General features: G+C 34.0%; 1 long non-coding RNA gene across 1 annotated transcript; it reads right to left on the bottom strand.

Moving 5' to 3' along the window:
• Positions 1 to 2,026: 2,026 nt before the first annotated feature.
• Positions 2,027 to 13,420, bottom strand: LOC123380041. Its single transcript, XR_006585283.1, has 3 exons — positions 13,300 to 13,420; positions 11,221 to 11,273; positions 2,027 to 2,542 (listed from the first exon to the last, which is right to left on the bottom strand). It is a non-coding gene; the product is annotated as an uncharacterized LOC123380041 (long non-coding RNA).
• Between the last annotated feature and the right edge of the window lie 7,618 nt (positions 13,421 to 21,038).

Raw genomic sequence — 21,038 nt, 5'->3', positions numbered from 1 at the left:
AATTGAGGCATAGAGAGATTAAGTTATTGCCAAAGGACACACAGCTAGTTGGGGGTAGAACTAGGATACAAATCCAGGCAATCTGCTTCCAAAGTCTTCATTCTTTACTATTAATCTCTGTTGTCTCAATTATCCACCCCCCCAAATATTGAGGTGATATTAAAATTAACAGCAAAAAATAAAATTAACTTTTTAAAGAATAAACAAGCAAAGCTCTTAAGCAGTAAATTTTTTGAGACTTGTATTTTGTTCTATCTTTATGTATGATTTTTCTACTTCTGGTTAACACCAAATAACCAATTACCTTTCTGATCGATACTTGCTGATCTATGTCATTATCCCCATTAAAATCTACCTATAATCACCTTTTCTTAAGCCATATTTCCTGAGTAGTTCCAGTCATTTCTTTATTAGGTGTTCTTTCTTGTCTCGTCCATATTTTTATCATGTAGGTGTTGATTGACTTGACTCTTTAAGTGAATTTGTGTGAATGCCTGTATGTCAACTCAGCTGTTTAGTTAAGAGTGTTGGAGGGCAGGCACTGAGTGTAAGGACCCAGGGAAGGGGTGTGCTCCACAGTCTAATTTAACAATAGCTGGGATGTGGTAACAGAGAGAAAAGGAAAGTGGTGCTCATTTTACTGCTCTAGGCTTATCTCAGAATTTTTCTTTTCCTCCAGTCAGCAGAAATACAACTTTTCTGTCATCTGCCTACAGAAAAACTTTTCAGTTTTCTGGTCAGAGTATAAAATCACAACAATGTGCCTTGAGAATTCTATGTATATAAAAGTGGTTCTTGTTAGGTACCAGTAAATGGACTCAGTTGATTCATAGCCACACTTCATATTAATCAATCAATTGCAAGTAGCCAATGGTCAAACAAAATCTTAGAATAGCGTAACAAATGTGTTATATTGTAACACTGATATTTTTACAAATTTAGACAAAAGTCTGATAAATATGTATAAAAAAGATAAATGAGGGGTTCAGTTGGTTAAACATCTGACTCTTGATTTTGGCTCAGGTCTCGTGATATGCGGGTTCAAGCCCAGCATCAGGCTCTGTGTTGACAGCACAGAGTCTGCTTGGGATTCTCTGTCTCCCTCTCTCTCTCTCTGACCCTCCCCTGCTCCCTCTCTCTGTCTCCCAAAAATAAACATTAAGAAAAAAAGAAAAGAAAAAATGGGTAAATGAGATTAAGGCTCAAAAGTGATTTTCCCAGTTTGCCTTCCAAACATATTTATTTCAGTGACTTCTTTGGGAGACAAGTTTTAAAACAAACACTGTTTGAACCAATAAATGGATGTATGGATAAGTAAATAAATATTGTATAGCTCAGAAATAGTTTTTTTGTTACCTATTACCACCTGTGAACAAAATTACATCTATAGAAAAATATCCGCTGTTTGGGGGTACAAAATGTTCTTCCTGTGTTCCATCCTGCCCCACCCCACACCATATTAGTTTACAATAGCTGCTGTAACAAATCACCATAAATTTAGTGGCTTAAACAACACAAAGTATTACCTTTCAGTTCTGGAAGCCAGAAGTCCAAACTGAGTCCTAAAGAGCTAAACTCAAGGTATCAGCACAGTTGATTCCTTCTGGAGGCTCTACAAGAGAATCCACTACTTACTTCTAGCTTCTAGAAGTTGCTGGCATTCCTTGGCTCCTGGCCACACCACTCCAATTTCCTTTCTCCTTCCCACTTACAAAGACCTTACAAGTACACTGAGTCCACCTGGATAATCCAGCCTACTTATCTCAAAATCCTTAAATTAATCACACCTATAGCACCCCTTTAATAAGTGAGCTAACTCATTCAGTTTCCAGAGATTAGAATGTGAGCATCTTTGAGGAGCTGTTATCCAGCATATTGCTTCCCCCACCAAAAAATACTCAAAATACATGTGTTTCCAGAATGCTGGATCATGGATAATTAAATATATTTATATTTAAATGATGGATAAATCATGGATAGTGAAATCAAGGATAATAAAATAAAAATAATCTATAATTAAATACTTTTCTGCTTCAAAGAAAGAAAGATTTTCAGAAATCTGGAGTTTCCCAGGCTAACTTGACTCTTTCATATTAATTTTAGGTGTAGACAGGACTTAAATACCACTGTGCACTTTAGTTGGCCCCCTAAAAATATTGTACAAATATTGTAGAAAATATCAAAGGAGGACTTAAGTGAAATAAAATAAGATAAATGTAGCTGGTTTGAGGAATGGATATTAAAAATAGGACAAGTAGGGGGATATAGGAGGAACAGATTTTTTCCCCATATTTTGATATGAAGCAGAATTGTGGTGTGATCCTTTAAAGAACAAAAATATTTTGTTGATGTACTACTCAGGAATGTATTTAGGTGCATGTAACAGAAACCTGATGAGGTCTTAAACAAACAACAGTCTTAGTTTCCTTACTTAAAAAGCAATCTGGAAGTAGGAACTTCAGTGTGGGCTTGATAGCTCCTTCTATCTCCTCTGCCATACATAGGTGTATCACAAGATGCTCTCCACCTTCAGATAGCTTATCTGCATTTCAGAGATCAGAAAGAAAGAAAGTAACAAAAGTGTAATCCTGTGTTGGTTGCATCTGCCCCTTTTTGTCAGGAACACAAAGATTTTCCCTGAAGCTTATACCCACAACTCTTTTACAATGCATTTGCAAGACTCTGTGACATGGCTATGCCAATTGCATAGCCTTGGAAGTAAGTAGGCATACTACTTTCTCCAAGTAGGAGATGAGATTTTGACTAGGCCACTACCAATGTCTGTCTGAGTTTATTAACAGTTGTTCTTATATAATTGTTTCATCATACGATTCATAATCAAGGCTGGTGGTCCTCAAGAAAGGTTCTGTGGGCGGCATTTTTGAATCACCTTGGAAGTGTCATCAAAATACCCATGACCCAAGCTTCTATTATGCTTATGACATTATGAGATACACTGTGAGCATAAGGACATAAACATAGATATTCTGGAGAGAAATTCCCTACTTTTTCTTCCCCATCTCCTAACATTTGAGAACTATCACACTATATGCATCACTAGACACATAGTGAACAATGAGCCATATACCCAACATATAGGTCTCTAATTTGCATACAAATATTGTCCAAGAGAAAACTAAACTGAGGTGTTTTTTACTCTATTTTCTACATTTCTGGTTAGCCACCAACTAAAGGTGAGAAATATCTAATGCATGAGACCTACAAAATCTAAGAGACACAGGGTCAAAACAGGTAACCCCACATTACTCAAATTGAGATGATGACTCTTTTAAACAAAGAAAAACTTGAATGAAAAAGTCAGTCTTTTAGGAGACATATCAGCTTAAAATGATTTACACACTGTTACTGAGAGAGATGATGTTTTGCAGACCATTAATTTCTATCACTTTTATTTCTTATAAATTGATGTATATAAATATATTTATAAGGGATAATTTACAGTTCTTATTCAAGAAAAAACATAATACCTTGAAAAATACAACATATTTTTGGTTATACATTTACCTACAATATTTTTCCTGAATTAAAAAATAAAACCTGACACATTCTTTACTAAAGTTTAGATGCAATATAGCAGTAATTATCTAAATTCTCCCTCTAATTAACTGAGTAATCTCATTGTGTTTAATATAAAAATGAATCAATGAATAATTTTATTTAATATGATCTGTAAAAACTATGGTGGGTGACAAAGCAAATATTTCTTTTCCTTAAATGAAGCAATTTAAAGTATCTTCAATTTATTTTTTCGTAAGAACCTATAAAATAGAAGACCTTTTCAGACTTAGTGCGACAGCTTTTTTCAATTATATTTTGTTAGCTTATTGAAAAGGGAAAGAGTAAGCAGAAGGAAATAAAAACTGCAAGATTCATAGTGGAGGAAAACAAATACGAATTGGAATAATGAACATTTTCATACCACCAAGAAGACTGTTTCTGCATTTCCATAACTTTTGACAAGGCACTTTTATATTTTAACAGCCTTGTTGTTCATGAATGAGGGATAATCCTTGAGGTCATTAATTTTTATACCAAAAGACAGTTAAAAATTCTCATTTACTAGAATTACTGTGTATGAACAGACAAAATAATGAACTGGAATGGACACATACATCATATTAGAACATTACAGATTTTAAAAAGTATTTTAGAGTTAGGTTTCAGAAGCTGACAATGGTCTAAAAAAAGGGTCTATTTTGTTTTATTTGTGTGCTTTGGTTTCACATTCTTTCCGAGAATAACTGCTTATACAATATCCTCAAGAGGTGGTAGTTTATTTGTATTTACATACATGTAACTAGGTTCTAGAATGACTTTATTATCAGGTCACAGCTAGTTTTCACCAAAACTAGGCAGTGAATACATGTATATATACAATGTGGGTGTATATGTTTGTATGCATCTATGTGTACACTTGCCATTAGCCTTAGCCTAAGAAATGGTCTGGTTAAATAAAACTGTCCCAAAAAGATGGTAATAACCAAATTTAGGTAATCATATTGTCTTGCAGGTTGGGAAATGGTTGAGTACTAAGTTTTCAATAAAAATTTCAATCTTCTGTGGGAACTATTGTTCTCCAGAAGTTAATCAGTAGAATTGTTATCAACATTCTAGAACTACTCCTGTGTGTTATAATGATATTGCAGACTGTGAAACTTAGCCACAGGGTCAAGTTTTCTGCTACTCTCATATCCAAATGTATCCATATTGTTAACCTGCATTTCTAGATATAAACTGAATGATTCTGTTTCTTGCAAACTGGAAGAGTGTGGAGAATTGCACAAATAACATTCATTGTAGCAAACCTCCATTATGTCATTACTTTCCAGGGTTTGATGGTAGTTTAGGTAAAGACAGATGATGTAGAAATTCTGTGCATGGGGTTTAAAGTAATAAAAAATTTCTTGCCATATTTTTGAGAATGTCTGTATACCAGAAGTTTGCTAGTCCCTGGACATCAGCTTGATAACAGAGCCCAACCATTGTGTGTGTACAATACATTAATAAAGAACATCATGTGGAAGCTGAGAATGATTTTCACACATTCTATATTGTTAAGCTTCTTGAGAGAAGAAAAAATGAAAAGAACTGATTTTGAAATATGATACAGGGAGGCTGAGCCTCCGACTAGCACTCACACAGTCAGGGACCTCTGGCTTTGCCGTTTATTAACAATGATGCTGGTTTACATGACACTTTTATGTAGAAGCAGAAGGCTACTTGGGATTTTAAAATGTGAATTATAGTTCCATTGTACTTCCACTGAATTATGAGCCAGGGAATTATTTAATATTATTGGAGTTGTTCACTCAGAAGCTGATTATGTGTTCTCTTTGGTGTGTTAATGAAGAAGGGGATTTCTTGCATCTGCAGGATAACTTAATTGTCATTCTGAGAATTCTTTTTCAGGTAAATTGCATATTTCAATGTTAGTTTGGCAGGAAAAATTCTAACATGAAGATAATATTATTGACACTAAAAAAACAAGGGAATATTACAGTTTCTTAAATTATTCTCAGACTTTGGAAATATAATTAAATATTTTGTGACTAATCTTGCTTAAGTAACTATAATATGGGGAAAAGTATAAGGTGCATTTTTCAGGACTGGGTGTGAAGAGGAGTGATTATTCTTACAAAATAGTCTGTAAGTTGCAGCCCAATATAGTTCAATAGAAAGACAGAGATGATTCGTACATAATCTAGTAAAATGCCATTCTAAATTCATCTTTGCCTTGTTGTGATGTGTTCCCGATGTGACAAACATGTAGCATTGTACTTATTTTGATTTATTTTGCTCTTAACACAATCCTATATTGATAATAACTACAATCGTTATTGCTCTTATTATTTTTTAATGTTTCTCTATTTATTTTGAGAGAGAGAGGGAGAGAGAACGAGCAGGGGAAAGGCAGAGAAAGATGGAGAGAGAATGCCAAGCAGAATCTGTGCTGATTTGATCTCACAGTTTGTGAGACCTGAGCTGAAATCTAGAGTCAGACACTTAACTGACTGAGTCACCTAAGTGCCCCGTTATCTGTATTATTGTACTTGCAGTTTTTTACTGTGTACCAGAGAGTATGCTAATTTCTTTACATATATGATTTCACTTTATAGTCAAACCAAGCTAATGCAATAGGTATCAATAGAGTAGTTCATTGGATTGGCTTTAGAGTCAGATGCACATGCTCTATTTTCTGCTCTACCAATCAGTAATGAGCTTTGTGATCTTATTTACCACTTTATGTGTTAGTTATCAATAACATGAAAGTAATAATATGTACTCTTAAGACTGTTGTGCGGATTAAATGAGTTATTTGCATATGATAAGCAATATGTAAATTATAGTTATTAAATATCTCCATTTTACAGTTCAGAAAACTGAGGCTTAAATGTATAGCAATTTGTCAATATCCTATAGCTACTAAAAAGATTATAAAGGATTTGGATCCAGGTCTTCTTTCGGAAATCAGAACCACATTTCCAAATACTATGGCTGTACTGTCAAATATCCAATACATATAGGTATATCTACATCTAATATAATTTTATCAATTATTTTTAATATTTTAATCCTTTTTCCATGTAGAAACTCAAATTCTCCATATAAAGAGAGTGAGTGATTTACTGAATATGACTGAAGATGGGGGGGGGGGCTTGATACTCTATCTTGGGTATAGTAAATATTAATCAGAATTATATGTAAATAAGAAGGTGTGATCTTCATATTTTGAGAAATGTCCCTTTGCTAGCACATACTAAATATTTCATGTTGGAGAGAAACCTTATAATAACCTTATAAACAGATGCATGTACTCCTGTGTATAAATTGAAGAATGAATATAAATTAGCACTTGCAAATTGAGGGATGGAGGAAACATGACAATTAATATTGATGGAGAAATAGAGCTAATAATGACTGATAGAGTACTGTGGTTCTACATGTTCATTCTTACATTAATTATCAAATAATCCCATAAGTCACTATTATTCCCATTTTAGAATACAACTGCTAATCATCAATGTTGGGTATCTTGCTCACCATCAGAGTAAAAGATTAATATCAACTAAGAAAGAAAGAGAACTTTAGTTAGAAATATAAATGCCTGTTGCAATTAAACTTGAAGGCCATCTAGAATTGTATTCTAACATCTGGTGACAGTTTTAAATAAACACCTTCGAGGTGCATTGTTTGATGATTTTGGCTAATGCCATTCCTAGCACCAAACCAGTGATAAGCTGTTTTCCCAATATCACTTAGTGATGCAGTTCTTTGATTCAGTATGCATTTCCCTTATTTTACTGTTCAATCCTTTCGTATTTATCACATTTTGATTGTGTTTTTAAGCCAAATTTATTCCATTTGGTTAACTTGATCTATTTGGGGGCTTGGTTAATAAATTCCTAAAGAGAAGATGAAAACTAGTCAGAATTAGTTAAAGCTGATCTTTGTCAAAGTTACTAAATAATGGAATCAGGCTAAGTAGGTATATTTGTGCTAGATAAACCCCATATAGGAAGCATGATAATATTATTAAGGAGTTTGGAGTTATAGGAGCATTGTCTCCAATTCCTCAGTGGAAAAGTTATTCGGCAGAAATGTATGGGTCAGTTAGCCTTCCCTGAGAGTCTCCATTGAAAGCCAGTCCAATTTGCTCTGGTTGAAAGATGAAATAAATCAAGCACAGGACTGTAGAAAAAAGGTGTTTATTCTGTTAAATACATTCCTTCAGTTTTGGGACACACTGCCTATTTTATCCTGAAGACAAACAATTATTAAAAGAAATGGGGATGTAAAAGGAAAAATAAGTTTCAGATTAGATAGGAGGGTAATCAAGGCATGAAGTTGATCTCATTTATTTTATCTAAAATAGGGATAACACTATCATTGATTTATAACCTCCTTTGGAGCTTCCTGGGTGAAATCTGAAATCAGGGCAAAGGCAGGGGGAAACAAAAGAGGCCGAACAAGATTGGTAAGTGGCAGGTTTAAGAGGCAAGGGAACTTAACACAGGAAGCTTGTCTTGGACGGCTGCAAAAAGAAAAGATCTCCACACCTTCCCACCAAATCTTAAAAGTTTATATAGAGGACTTAACTGAGTTAAGTCATGAATGCCTTCCAGATGTTCTTAAGAACACATCACTATTTTAAGGCTGTATTCTTGGGAAGCTCCTGCGAACGGGAAAAGCATGTGGAATGCATATTCCTGGGACAGTTCACAAATCTCTGATTGCCAGGGTCCAGCTCAGCAGTCAACTGGCTGTCAAGTCTTCTCAATGGCCTTTCCTAAAATAATATATTCATCACAGGATTGTCCTAAAGATTAATTTTGATTACACGTAGGATAGACGTAACACATAATACAAACTGCAATTTTATTTTGTTCTCCTTTCTCAAACCCCTCTACACAGAAACAAAATAAAAGCCTCCATTTATGGATTAAGTTAGCTGTATCAGGTTTCCCTCAAGGAATATCAAGTTGAACCACAATTTTAAGCATTCTTGTCTTTTGTGATCTGCTGCTTTTCCTAATATCTCTTTGCAGAGCCACGATTCCTGACAGGAAGTATGCATGTGCTCTGGGACCAAGAGACTCCAAATTAAAATGTAAATCTCCTTTTCAGTAAAACTTGCAATTTCTGTAGGCAGTAAGCAAGCTAATGGCATGCTGACTTTATCCAATACGGTTCAATTTATTGTGTTGCCCACAGATAGTCCTTACCTTGAGGCAACTGGGATCCATTCCCACAAATGAAATGCCTGAGCTGAAGCCAAGGAGACTGGGGAGGAAGACAATGGGGAATCTTATTTTCTTCTCTATTTCTTGATTCGAAGTTGGCTGCAAATGAGTGGATGTAGACTACAGAGATAACCCACTAGCTAAGAAACTTCAGGACCCTCATCAAGGCCATCATTTGGAATAGAGATGATCTATATTATCAGTTAAATAATCCGAAAAATAGAAAGCTACCCATCTTGATATTATAAATTGTAAATATGGTCAAAAGGTTGCAAGACAGTAGGTAACTTTTAGTTAATTTTTAAAGGGTTGCAGTATTTGTTTTTGTTCTGAATGTGGTCTAAAATGTCTGATCCCAAGAATCTTAAAGTATATACTGTAATGCTTTTCTTTTCCTTCTGGGCATGTTGCATTCTCTTTTTAAGCCATTTTTATCCTTACAATTCCAAAACTATTTTTTCAAGAATCTACACTCCAGTTTCTTATTTTTAGTATTCACATATTTCAACAAACCCATGGAACTTGACTTGTGTTTCACTGTAGAATGACATATTTTATATCAATATTCTTTTACTATCAGTATTATTCTCTATGTAATTCATTTAACATATACATTAATTAGATGATTACTGTGCTAGGTATGAGAAACACAAAGATTATTGAGACAATTAGGCCCTACTTTGTAGACTTCATAGTTTAGTGCATCACTATTCAGTAGAAATATATTAAAATAACATAGATATTTTATTTTATTATTTTTTTCACATAGGTAATTTTAAGTTTCCCAGTGGTAACTTTCAAAAAGTAAAATAAAACAGGTAAATCAACTTGAATTATTTATTACTATAGGCAAAATATTATTTCAAAAGGTAATGAATATAAAAATTACTGAGATATTTTATATTCTTTTCTTCATATCTCAATTTGTACTATCTACATTTCAAGTGCTCAAAAGTAATATGTAATTAGTGGCTACTGTATTCGACATTTCAGGTTCAATGGGTCAATAAAGATATATGTAAATGATATAAAATGTACTTTGAAGCAGTTATTTTGAGGAATGCTAATGGTATATTGTAAGGAAGATTTTAAAACTGGTTTATGGTGGAGAGACTCTTCAGTAGAATAAACATGTATCATAAAAAGTGCTTTCTTACATAGTCATGAAAACAAAGCAGCCAGTAATTAAATGGAATTAACTTTTTAAATTTATTTCCACAGCAGCAGATGCAGAAATGCTGAGTCAGTAAAATGAGTTAAACTAGAGTTTAGAAACCCTGTCTTGTTTCAGAAACTTAACTTTGAAGGAGTAAACCAGGCACACTCCTGAGTGGTCATAACGAGAGAAAGTTGTTTGACAGACTCTAAGCTACTTTGGAAAATATGTCAGTTTAAGTACCCTATTTCCCTTGAGAGAAACCTCTGGATGTAAGTGAAATTGAGCCCTACAGATGTTCATACTCTATGGTTCTGAGATTCTGTGTATTTCCTAATGAGATAATCTAGCATATAAAACTCAAGAAATTACTACAGAAGTGGGCAGGGTTATCAATTCTAATTTTTATATATGAATGTGTAAATATTTCAGTGTTAAGTATTTTCAGAGCTACTACCTTTATCCATTTGGAAAACTTGTCTTTGACAAATATTTTCATAGGGTAACATTTGTGAAATAAGTTATCTATGTATGATTCTTTTGAATGTTCACTAGATGGTTCAAAAATCATGATCCTCAAATTTTACTCAATTCTCTTAAAGTTTCTAGATTTATCAGGTTTTCTCAACCCCAGTACAACTGATATTTCAGAATAGGTCATTCTTTTTTGTAAAGAAAAATACATTTAGTGCATAATTGATTATTAAACTTACTCTTTTTTTTAATTCATTGCTTCCAAAAGAGTGTGAACACTGGGTATTATATATCAGTGATGAATCACTAAATTCTACTCCTGAAACCAATATTATACTATACATTATCTAGAATTTAAATAAAAACTTGAAGCATTGAAAAAAGAAAGTAACATAAAAAGATTTAAAAATGCTATCAGCGTACAGAATGAAATAAGAATTGCAGATTTATTTCAGTGGCAAAACCCCATGACGCAAATGAAGCGTAAGCTTCAAATTTCTTCAATTTGTATGTCCTAGAAGTAGTTCTAGCGATGTATTCACAATTTTTTAAGTTGCAAAAGTAGGGTATTTTAACCACCCTATGTTAAAATCACTCTCTTTTTGATTCCCACTTCTACCAGTTTTTTCCTCTTGTTGGGTGATGTTAGAAAACTTACATGCTTTTCTGGAAACTAGCAGAATTTTCATTGTAAGCACATTTAGTGAAGGTGTACTGAGCTATATTCATATGATTTGGAGTCCCTTTTGTGTACATTTTAGTTATTATGTGTTTTCATGGTGTAGGAATAAAATCATAGAAACTCTGCTGCGTACTATTCAGACATACCTGATGTCACGTCATAAAAGTGAAGCACCAAAGGCCACATTCCTGAGCAGGACCTGCCGAGCCAAGCATCAGTATAATGTGAGGAGTGGAGAAATGAGATTTGACAAGTAAGGAACGAGAAACTAATTTATGAAAAATTCTTCCAGTCCTCAGATGTGGAAAGCTGTAAGTGGAGGATTCAGTTTTTATTGACATTAGTCATAATGGAAATTCTCTCCAGGGAGGAATATAGGAATATACACTTAATATAAAATACGCAGCAATAAACGTCACAAACACACACGCACATACACACTTAGAAAAAAATAAAGCTTATCAGAATTGTGTTTTAAAGAAAAAAAAAAACAGAAGGGGTTTATAAACAGCAAGCCTGTCTGTGCATTGAGTTTCATGAATTTTTCATCTCAACATATCAGATCATGCCTTAGTACATCTAATGCATCCTTTGTGATGAAGACTGTCTATTTCAGACAAAAAACCTGCCAAAATGCTATCATGTATGATACTATGGTTTGAAGAAAGAAGTACTCCAATGAGAAGTCTCCTACATGTGTTTGTCAACAAGTAAATGTAGGTAGCATAAGATTAATTGAATAAACAGTTATGCAGCTCAGAACAACATAGTAGCAATTTAAAAATGTATTTGAATTATTCTGGTATATGCGATAATTTGAGATTAACTTTGTATGTTCATTTGCATGTTTCGTTCAGAATTGCTGATTACATTAGCATCCAAAATGAGTCATTAAAAGTATATCACACAGTAAATTAATAAATGTATTACATAATTTTTCTAGATTTGGGAAAATGTTATATTTATTTATTTTGTACTTATTTTGTTTTCATAATGTTGTACATTTCTAAAAGAGTCTCTATCATTTTTATAGATTTCAAATCATAAATCCTAGATCCATGCCCTCATTTGAATTACAGAAAATGGTAACCAGTTTGGCAAGGCCATTCATATATCTTTCTACAGTTGGGATGCCCAACATCCATTTCCCAAGTATTTTATACCTATTGTATAATTTCACAAAAATAAGCATAAACCACTACCTTTCTGAGCAAACTAGGGTTTAGAATCAATCCTTATCGAAGCATCAGTAGTCTTAGATTGTAAGTTTTCCCATGTTTATAGTCAATATAATTACACCACACATTTTAGTGATGCTTTGAGGATTAAATTAGATAGAATTATTTTTTAGTTTGAATTTCATATGAATATCATATCTTACTATTATTTTTTTTCCTGTTGAGTTTTTTTAGTTACTGAGATATGCTCTCAAAATAATTTCACATGACCTAATTTCCTAAAGTTCCAAATCCTTTGACTCATTATACCTTTTATTGAGCTTTATGTACTCTATGAAAGAATCACTTAATGCCATTAAAAGTTATTCCATTTCCTTTCTTTTCCACCATCACGAGTCCATCAAACAGGAAAGTATTTTGCTCTCAGATCATTTGTTTTGTTGGTTGAATGTCAGGTTACATTAGGGTAAAGCTAACTTTAACTGGTGTTTTCTTTTAAAACTCATTTTTCTTTGTGATGTAAAAGGCTTCTCTCTTTCTAAAGTGAATTAATATGAATTTAACTAACATGGGGAGAGCTTCTTTTGTTTTCTTTTCTTTTCTTTTTTTTGTCTTTTCCTTTTTTTTTATTGAGTTACTTCCCTGAAATGATGCTATGTTTACTTATGAACAATTCTGTCTTTCTTATTTACCCAGGGAAAAGAAACTGAGGGTTGTCCTGGAAATATTTATTTGATAGTTGTTTCTCCTTGCTGGGTGGAGAAAGTTAGGTATCTATTCTCATAGGCATCTTCTTATAGAGTCCTTTCCTTCATTTCAAAACTCCTAGTCTAGGAAGTAATCTAGTTAGGTTCTCACGTATGTTGGTTCCAATTCTTTTAAAGTTCATATGAAAAGTATATCAAAATTAGCTGTCTTTCATTAATAGATATGAATTATTCAGCCAAGTCATTCATTTAATACAATGATTAATTAATCATTAATACAATGATTCAGACACACTCCAGTGCTCCATGAGCTAGTATATTCCAGGAAATTAGTCCTTACCTGTTTCTGTTTCCAGTCCTTTCCTGAATGAAATACTAGACACTTCATTAATCACATGCTCTTTACCTTTTCTTCAAAGTCACTTCAAATACCAGTGCACTTCTCATATGCTTCTCCATCTAGTCAAAGATAAAGAATAATGGTGAGTCCTAGGTGCAATTTTATTTTTTTTAACGTTTTATTTATTTTCGAGACAAGGAGAGACAGAGCATGAACAGGGGAGGGTCAGAGAGAGGGAGACACAGAATCCGAAACAGGCTCCAGGCTCTGAGCTGTCAGCACAGAGCCCAACGCGGGGCTGGAACCCACGGACCGCGAGATCATGACCTGAGCCGAAGTCAGCCACTCAACCGACTGAGCCACCCAGGCCTCCTAGGTGCAATTTTAAAGTTAACTTTTGGTAGACTCTTTCTTGGAAAGTGACAACATTCGGTTGCATAAAATTCCAGTGGACAGTGATAATTAGGAAAACCTGAGAACAGAACCCCAAAACTATTTTCAGTCATGCAGAAAAACGTCAAATTTATTTTTTGTCAGATAAGTCCAGTTGTACATGAAAGGATATGGAAAGAGATACTTTCCTTAAAGCAGGCCATAGGTTGTCAGGCTCAAATTAAAGGACCATAGAGAATTTTCTGTGAGGTGGGGAGAACCTAGAGATAGGGAAACCTTCATCTGGGAAATTTATAATGACCAGGCCAAAAGGTAACAGTATTTTATCTATTAGACTTAAAGTTAAGGCAAATTTAGTTCTTCATTGGGAATAAAAGTAGAAAAATAAGGATAAACCTTAACTTGGAGAGTCTGATGGAGCTTGTAATCAATAAGGCTAGAGCTGAGGCCTAGGAAAGTGACACTGGGGGAAAAAAAGTCACTACCAACATGGTACAACCTTCACTGGACTAAATATGTAACATGCATTATTTTGTTTAATACACACACACGTGTGTGTATCATTATTATGTCCATTTTATCATTTTGCAAATTAAATTCATGTAAGCAAAAGTTTAAATACCATGTAACAACATTGTTATTAAGGACACAGTGTGTACTTCTAAAAGTATGAATAAGGGGGCACCTGGGTGGCTTAGTCGGTTAAGCATCCAACTTCAGCTCAGGTCATGATCTCCCGGCTCATGGTTAGAGCCCCAAGTCAGGATCTGTGCTGTCAGCTCAGAGCCTGGAGCCTGCTTCAAATTCTGTGCCTCCCTCTGTCTCTGACCCTCCCCTGCTCATGCTCTCTCTCTCTCTCTCTCAAAAATAAATAAACATTATAAATAAATAAATAAATAAATAAATAAATAAATAAATAAATAATGTTACTATGTATTCACAAAAGATCCAGGTTCAAATCACCTCCTGTAAGAACCCTTTCCTGACTATTCCAACAATCAAGATTTGGTTATTAGGTATCCTGAGGTCCTCTAAAACCTACGTTATTCTTAGTGCCAGGTATTATTTTACTCTTCAAGACAGTCTCTCCCGTAGATTTTGAACTCCTTAAAGGCCGTAAATAAGCCTTTCTATCCTTAGAGTAATTAGTATGCAATACAGTGTCTAACAAATGGCATACACTATATCTTTTTTCAGTGAAGCAATTTGTTTGCTTTCAGGTCTCCCACATGGTACTTAAACTTTTGTTTATATGAAAGTAATCCACAGTTGAAAATAACTCATAATAAGGAAATCCAGTCACCATTTCCAGGATGCAAAGAGGACAATGAAAGAGCATCATGTGACTCAATTCTAATAATTGAATGTTGGATTACAGTTATTTAGGAAACTCTGTCTCAGAGAAGTTTTGGCTTTAAGGACAAAACTGAACTTAAGCTAACATAAGATTCAAGTATTTTCAGCTATGGATACAGGGAAATATGATGCCTGAAATTTAATCAGGGCTTAGTACAGATTTTCACAATAATATATACTCTTTTTGTCTCCAAAAGATTTTTTAGTTGTCAATAGTTTAGACTTCAAGAGTGTTCTTTTTAAAAGAGGAACATTGGGAATAAAGCAAGTGTTAATGTAAAAGAATACATTTCTAGCACTAAGACTAAAAATTAACATATCATTGAAAAAATAATTTTGAAAACTATGGTAAACTACTATCACAAAATGCAATATGTATCTTTTTTAATGTTTATATTTTGAGAGACAGAGAGAGAGAATATGTGCACAAGTGGGGGAGGAACAGAGAGAGATGGAGACACAGAATCTGAAGCAGGCTGCAGGCTCTGAGCTGTCAGCACAGAGCCCAATGTGGGGCTTGAGCCCATGAACTGTGAGATCATGACCTGAGCCCAATTTGGACACTTAACCGACTGAGCCACCCAGGTGCCTGCAATATGTATCTTTTAACACCAAAAGTAGAATTTTTGTTAATATGGTATGGTAGATAATCTTAGCACTCACACCAATATGTGTATTATACTTTTTCTAGACACATGGAAGAGTTATACTTCTCATTTCTCCCATAAGTTGGGTATAAATACTCATCTTTATTTAACCAAAGAAATGTGAAAAGAAATGTGTCATGTTTGGAATAAAGCATCGAAAACATTTGAAAGCTGGAGTGTGATTCTCTATGATCTATTCTCCTACAATTACAAATGAGGAAACTCATGCTTCTTCAGTAGAGACAAAAGAGAGTGGACCTTTAGTTAACCTGGATCCTTAGGTGTGTGCAAGTGGAAATAAACCTCCATCAACCCACTGTTCATATGTCGTAGAAACAAGATATAAACTTTTGTCTTTTCAGCCCCAGAACTTTGAGAGTTGATAGATTCTTCTGCATAAACTACCTTATTATGGCTGATTCACATGGTTTCCTTCTCTCTTCATTCCTTTCTATTTTTTTTTCATTATCGCATCAATAGGTATGCCTTATTAAAATTATATTACAGTGAACTTTTAGTAATTGTGACTGAGTGATGCAATCTCACAACCTTCCCATAGGTGATTATTGTTGAAGGACTGAAATAAAATGTGGGGAATGTCCCATTCTCCTTTCCATGTGAATCATACCCCCTTTGTTCCACAATTATTGTCTTGCTTGCTCTCCTAAGACAGACTATAACTTATAATCATACTTGGTACGTTTTCATGGAACACACTATTTCAAGACTGTGGTGGTCTGCTGGGGTCTGTTATGGCTCAAATTGTGTCTCCCACAAAAGCTATGTTGGAGGCTTAAAACCTAGTACCTCATAATGTGACCTTATTTGGAAATAAGGTCTTTACAGAGGTAATAAAGTTAATATGAGGTCATTGGGAGCTGGGCCTTAATCCAATATGATGGCTATCCTTATTATAAGGGGAAATTTGAACACAGAGATAGACATCTACAGAGGAAATACAATGTGAAGACACAAAATGGATGCCTCCTACAAGCCACAGAATGCAATGCTACCAGAAGCTGGGGGAGGGATAGGCAACAAGTTGTTCCTCACAGCCCTCAGAGGGGACAAACCATGCAGACATCTTAATCTAGGATTTTGAGGCTCCAGAACTCTTGAGACAATTAATTTCTGTTGTTTGAGACTCCCAGTCTGTGCTACTTTGTTACTGCCGCCCTTGGAAAGTAATTCATGCTCAGAGAAAATATCCTCAACACACTTGTTTGCATAATTTTCAATCTCTTAAGTTTGAGTTAGCTTCTATTTTATTTTGCTATCTGTTGAAAATTATTTTACTAACTTCTAAGTACGAAAAAAGAGAAGAAGTTACAAATCATTACCTTGGAATTCCCTTTAAATCTTAGCAATTAATGTTATGTGTAAATCATAATATAACTTTAAGCTAAAGTATTCCATTTTAAAAAGATTGTTACTGTTTTAAGAAATAATGCTGTCCTATGGAACTAATAAAACTTTTAAAATAAATACTGAATATGGTTGTGAGTCAGCACATGACTCCTTTGTGAATTATGTCAGTAGATTACCTTACATAGGATACATTTTTTAAAGCTTGAACAGTACAAATAACTGATTTTCAATGATGTTATATATCTTTTCTATGCCTGATTAGCTGCTTACATTATTTATAGCTCGAAGTTTGTGATGGAAACATAGGTTAAGAGTCATGAATCTTTATGCCTTAGTTGACAAGGCAACTAATATATCACTAAGCCTCCCCATTCTTGTTAAACTTACCTGTAAACCAATAGTGTCAGTCCTGAATTATTTTTGATATTGATTCTATTGATGAACTGCAAAGGTTAAAATTAAAGTGTGATTTATGCTGTGATCAAGAGCATGGTGTTAGAGCACCAAGTGATCTGTGCAAATTATAACCATAAATATACTTCAGATTCTGCTTTATAGCTCTGCTATGAAGCTCTGCATTCTCTTTCTTTCTCCCTCAAGGAGATTCCTTAGGATAAGAATGCTGATAAAAATCAGTGTCTTAGATCCTGACGACTTTGTGAACAAAGCACCTGTTTTTCCCCCACTTATAGTTGCATTCAGCTGGAATTTTAAGGCTTTGAAACGATGAATTTGAACAATGTGATCTGTTCTCTATTATTTGTAGGCAAGCATTATGGATCAGAAAATCACTCACTGTATTTCCTGATAGTTCAGAAGAGCTTGATATCTCTCTTAGTTAAGGGAATATATGAGTCACTGAAAGCTTTATTTTTCCACATCTCTAGGCTCGATTTGAAGGCTAGCATATCAGTTCTCTCCAACTTATCTCATTTAAGCAGACAGGTTTCAATGATAGCACATTATCAAGAGACATGTAGGCATAGATGAATTCAAATATGAAAAATAATGATAAACCCACTGGACCAAGATGGTAGAATATCAAAGGTTGCGTATTAAATTGGAATTTCTATTGGATTACCTTAAATGTAAATGAGTAAATATCATCAAGCCTGAGGATGCTCACAGCAGGAGTCTCAGAAATGCTATTACTTCTTCCCAAATATTAGATATGACCTAACTAGCCCATGGGATTGCATTAACAGCTTAATCATTAAATCTCGCCAACAGATGAAAGTTCCCTTCAATATTCTTTTCTCTGCTTTTTGATCCTGAAGCAGATGTCAATGAGTAGCATTTCTCTTGTATTAAGTGTTTAATGTGTGTCTATTTGTAAGCAATATATGATCACAATTTTAAGTTTAAAAAGAGTCATCTCTGGATCTATTCATGTTTGTGTATATAAAAGAGCACATGTAAATACATTTTAATGGTTATAATAAAATCACATAATGTAATGGGTTTCCTTATCAGATTGTATAAATAGTAGTGGAAAAGACATAATATTTATCTAATATATAAGTGGTCAATTGTTGTGTATAAAAATGATTTGAGGGGCGCCTGGGTGGCGCAGTCGGTTAAGCGACCAACTTCAGCCAGGTCACGATCTCACGGTGCGTGAGTTCGAGCCCCGCATCAGGCTCTGGGCTGATGGCTCAGAGCCTGGAGCCTGTTTCCAATTCTGTGTCTCCCTCTCTCTCTGCCCCTCCCCCGTTCATGCGCTGTCTCTCTCTGTCCCAAAAATAAATAAACGTTGAAAAAAGAAATTTAAAAAAATGATTTGAAAATGAATTATTTTCAATTTACTTGGGAGATGTGAGATGTAAATATATATGTAACATTAAGAATCCATTCACAGAGTAGAGTCCTGTTAATTAAAGTTTAACAAACTTTCAATAATGTAGAAATATATTTTTCTGACAGATATTAAAACTTATTAAATGCTAATAAATTCTATGGAGAAATGAGTGATAAAATTTTTTACTGAAAAAAATATAGCATTTCAATGACCAATTTTTCAAATTTGTATTTTATAGGTGCTTAAGAAGGAGAACAGGGTCTCAGGAAGTGACAGTCTCATGGGAATAGTTTTTTCTTCTCTGCCTTGAATAGGGTAATGTATGTTTGATTTCTTGAAGTAAACAAATTTCCACTATCCCATAAATGCATAAGACTCAATTAATGACTACATAAAAGTTGTAGCATTATTCATTCAAAGTTTGCATTTTAGGAATATTAATATTAGTGTTTTCTATGGTAAAATATTTAAAAATTTTACTCAGTTTACATGTTCATTTTAGCTGTCACTCATTTCCCTTCTATTTTCTTATAGGAATAAAGTTATATATAGCCTAATAGAGTATTCTTTATCATTTCTCTGCTATTTTATATCCTAATACATACTGTTTTCATTAACAATGGCTTCCTAAGCAATGCCAATCAAACCAACAATGTGGGCTGGCAGGCCATATTTTCCTCCTTCACTGAGTGAATGGCTATATGTTTTCTAAAGAAGTTCCATACTGCCTGCCCTCATTATTCACAGGAAATCACTGGTCTATGAAACAGATGTATTTATATGTGTGAATATACAAAAATATAACCTTTAGTGTAAGATAAAAAGGAATACATTTTTAAAATATGTTATGTTTAAAATGTGTTATAATTTTTGAAGGAAAAGTTCTTTCCTTATATTGCAGATATTTCAGTGAAATTATTTAATTAACATCAACATTTAGTAAAGTTTAAATATTTCACAAGCTACTAGAGATAATAACATAAATAAGACAGTAGCCCTTTCTTTTTGTTTAAGAGAGAATAGGGATCACCAAATTTTCCATTTATCTATTTTTCTGAGTATCTCTAAGTAGTTAGGCTGGGGACGATATGATTAATTTTATCCAATGAGCCTTGAGTATAAGTGATATGGACCATTTTTAATTCAATTACTTACCAGTTCTTGTCAATTCTGTGTGCAGTGACTTCAGCTGTCAGAGTGACAGCAGGATCATGTATTAAGATGGTATTGAGTCATAAGATTGAAATGGTCTGAAAACTTGAATCACTACCTGAAAGGGAAGTGCCTTGAAGTGACTTCCAGCCTTGCCTTAAGCCACTGAGAGAGTTGTGATTTGCTTGTCACTGCAGCAAATATGGTCCAAATTGCTTTAATTACAAGATGAAAACTCCCAATTGGAATTGACGAATCAAGCAAAATACATGGAAAGTACTGCAATGATACTGAGTTACCATGGTGTATCATCTCAAATAGAAAATGTAAGGGTACAGACAGACTTTAAAGAGAACTGGAAACAGTGTTTTGGATACCTCAAGGAAGAGTTTGATCTCTAATCTCTGCTTCTCTGTATAGTGACATTATTCATTTCATGGCCAACAGGTTTTCTTCACGTGGAAATAAATATGGCTCTGGGACCTCCAAAACCCTAAACTAAGCTTTCAATGTCTGTCACTGAAATGTTCCCTTTTCCTTGGGGAAAAAAATGGGAATATTCCAAATAACACACTATTTTGGTTACTTTTGTTCAGTTGAGCATGCTCAAATCAATTTGAGCGCCAATTGAGTGGAGCTCAATTTGAGTCACAAAATGAAACTTTGATAAGAAAATTATGGCAGATATGTAGATTATGATGGTTCACATTTGAATCTCTTGTTTGACGTGATAAGGTAGAGCTTTTCCAAGAAAAAAATTATTATTTCTAGGAGTAGCAGCGGTTCGGTTGGTATTTTTAAAATGTATGTAATTCAATAAATAATTTTAAAATTAGCAAAATCAAATTCATATGGTTTGTTCATTCTAAAAATATTTATGGAACTTCTACTAGATGCCAGATACTGTTGTGGGTATTGAGCATAATGTAATACACAAAACAAATAAGGTCTATGCCCTCATTATGTTTATATTCTAAATTCTTGCCCTTATTTTCCTTTGGCATTAAATACCAAGAAAAAAAGAA

This window comes from Felis catus, chromosome C2 (assembly GCF_018350175.1).
Source record: "Felis catus isolate Fca126 chromosome C2, F.catus_Fca126_mat1.0, whole genome shotgun sequence".
NCBI classification, from domain to species: domain Eukaryota; kingdom Metazoa; phylum Chordata; class Mammalia; order Carnivora; family Felidae; genus Felis; species Felis catus.
The sequence above is the reverse complement of the archived record's forward strand: the minus strand, read 5'-3'. Positions and strand labels throughout refer to the sequence as shown.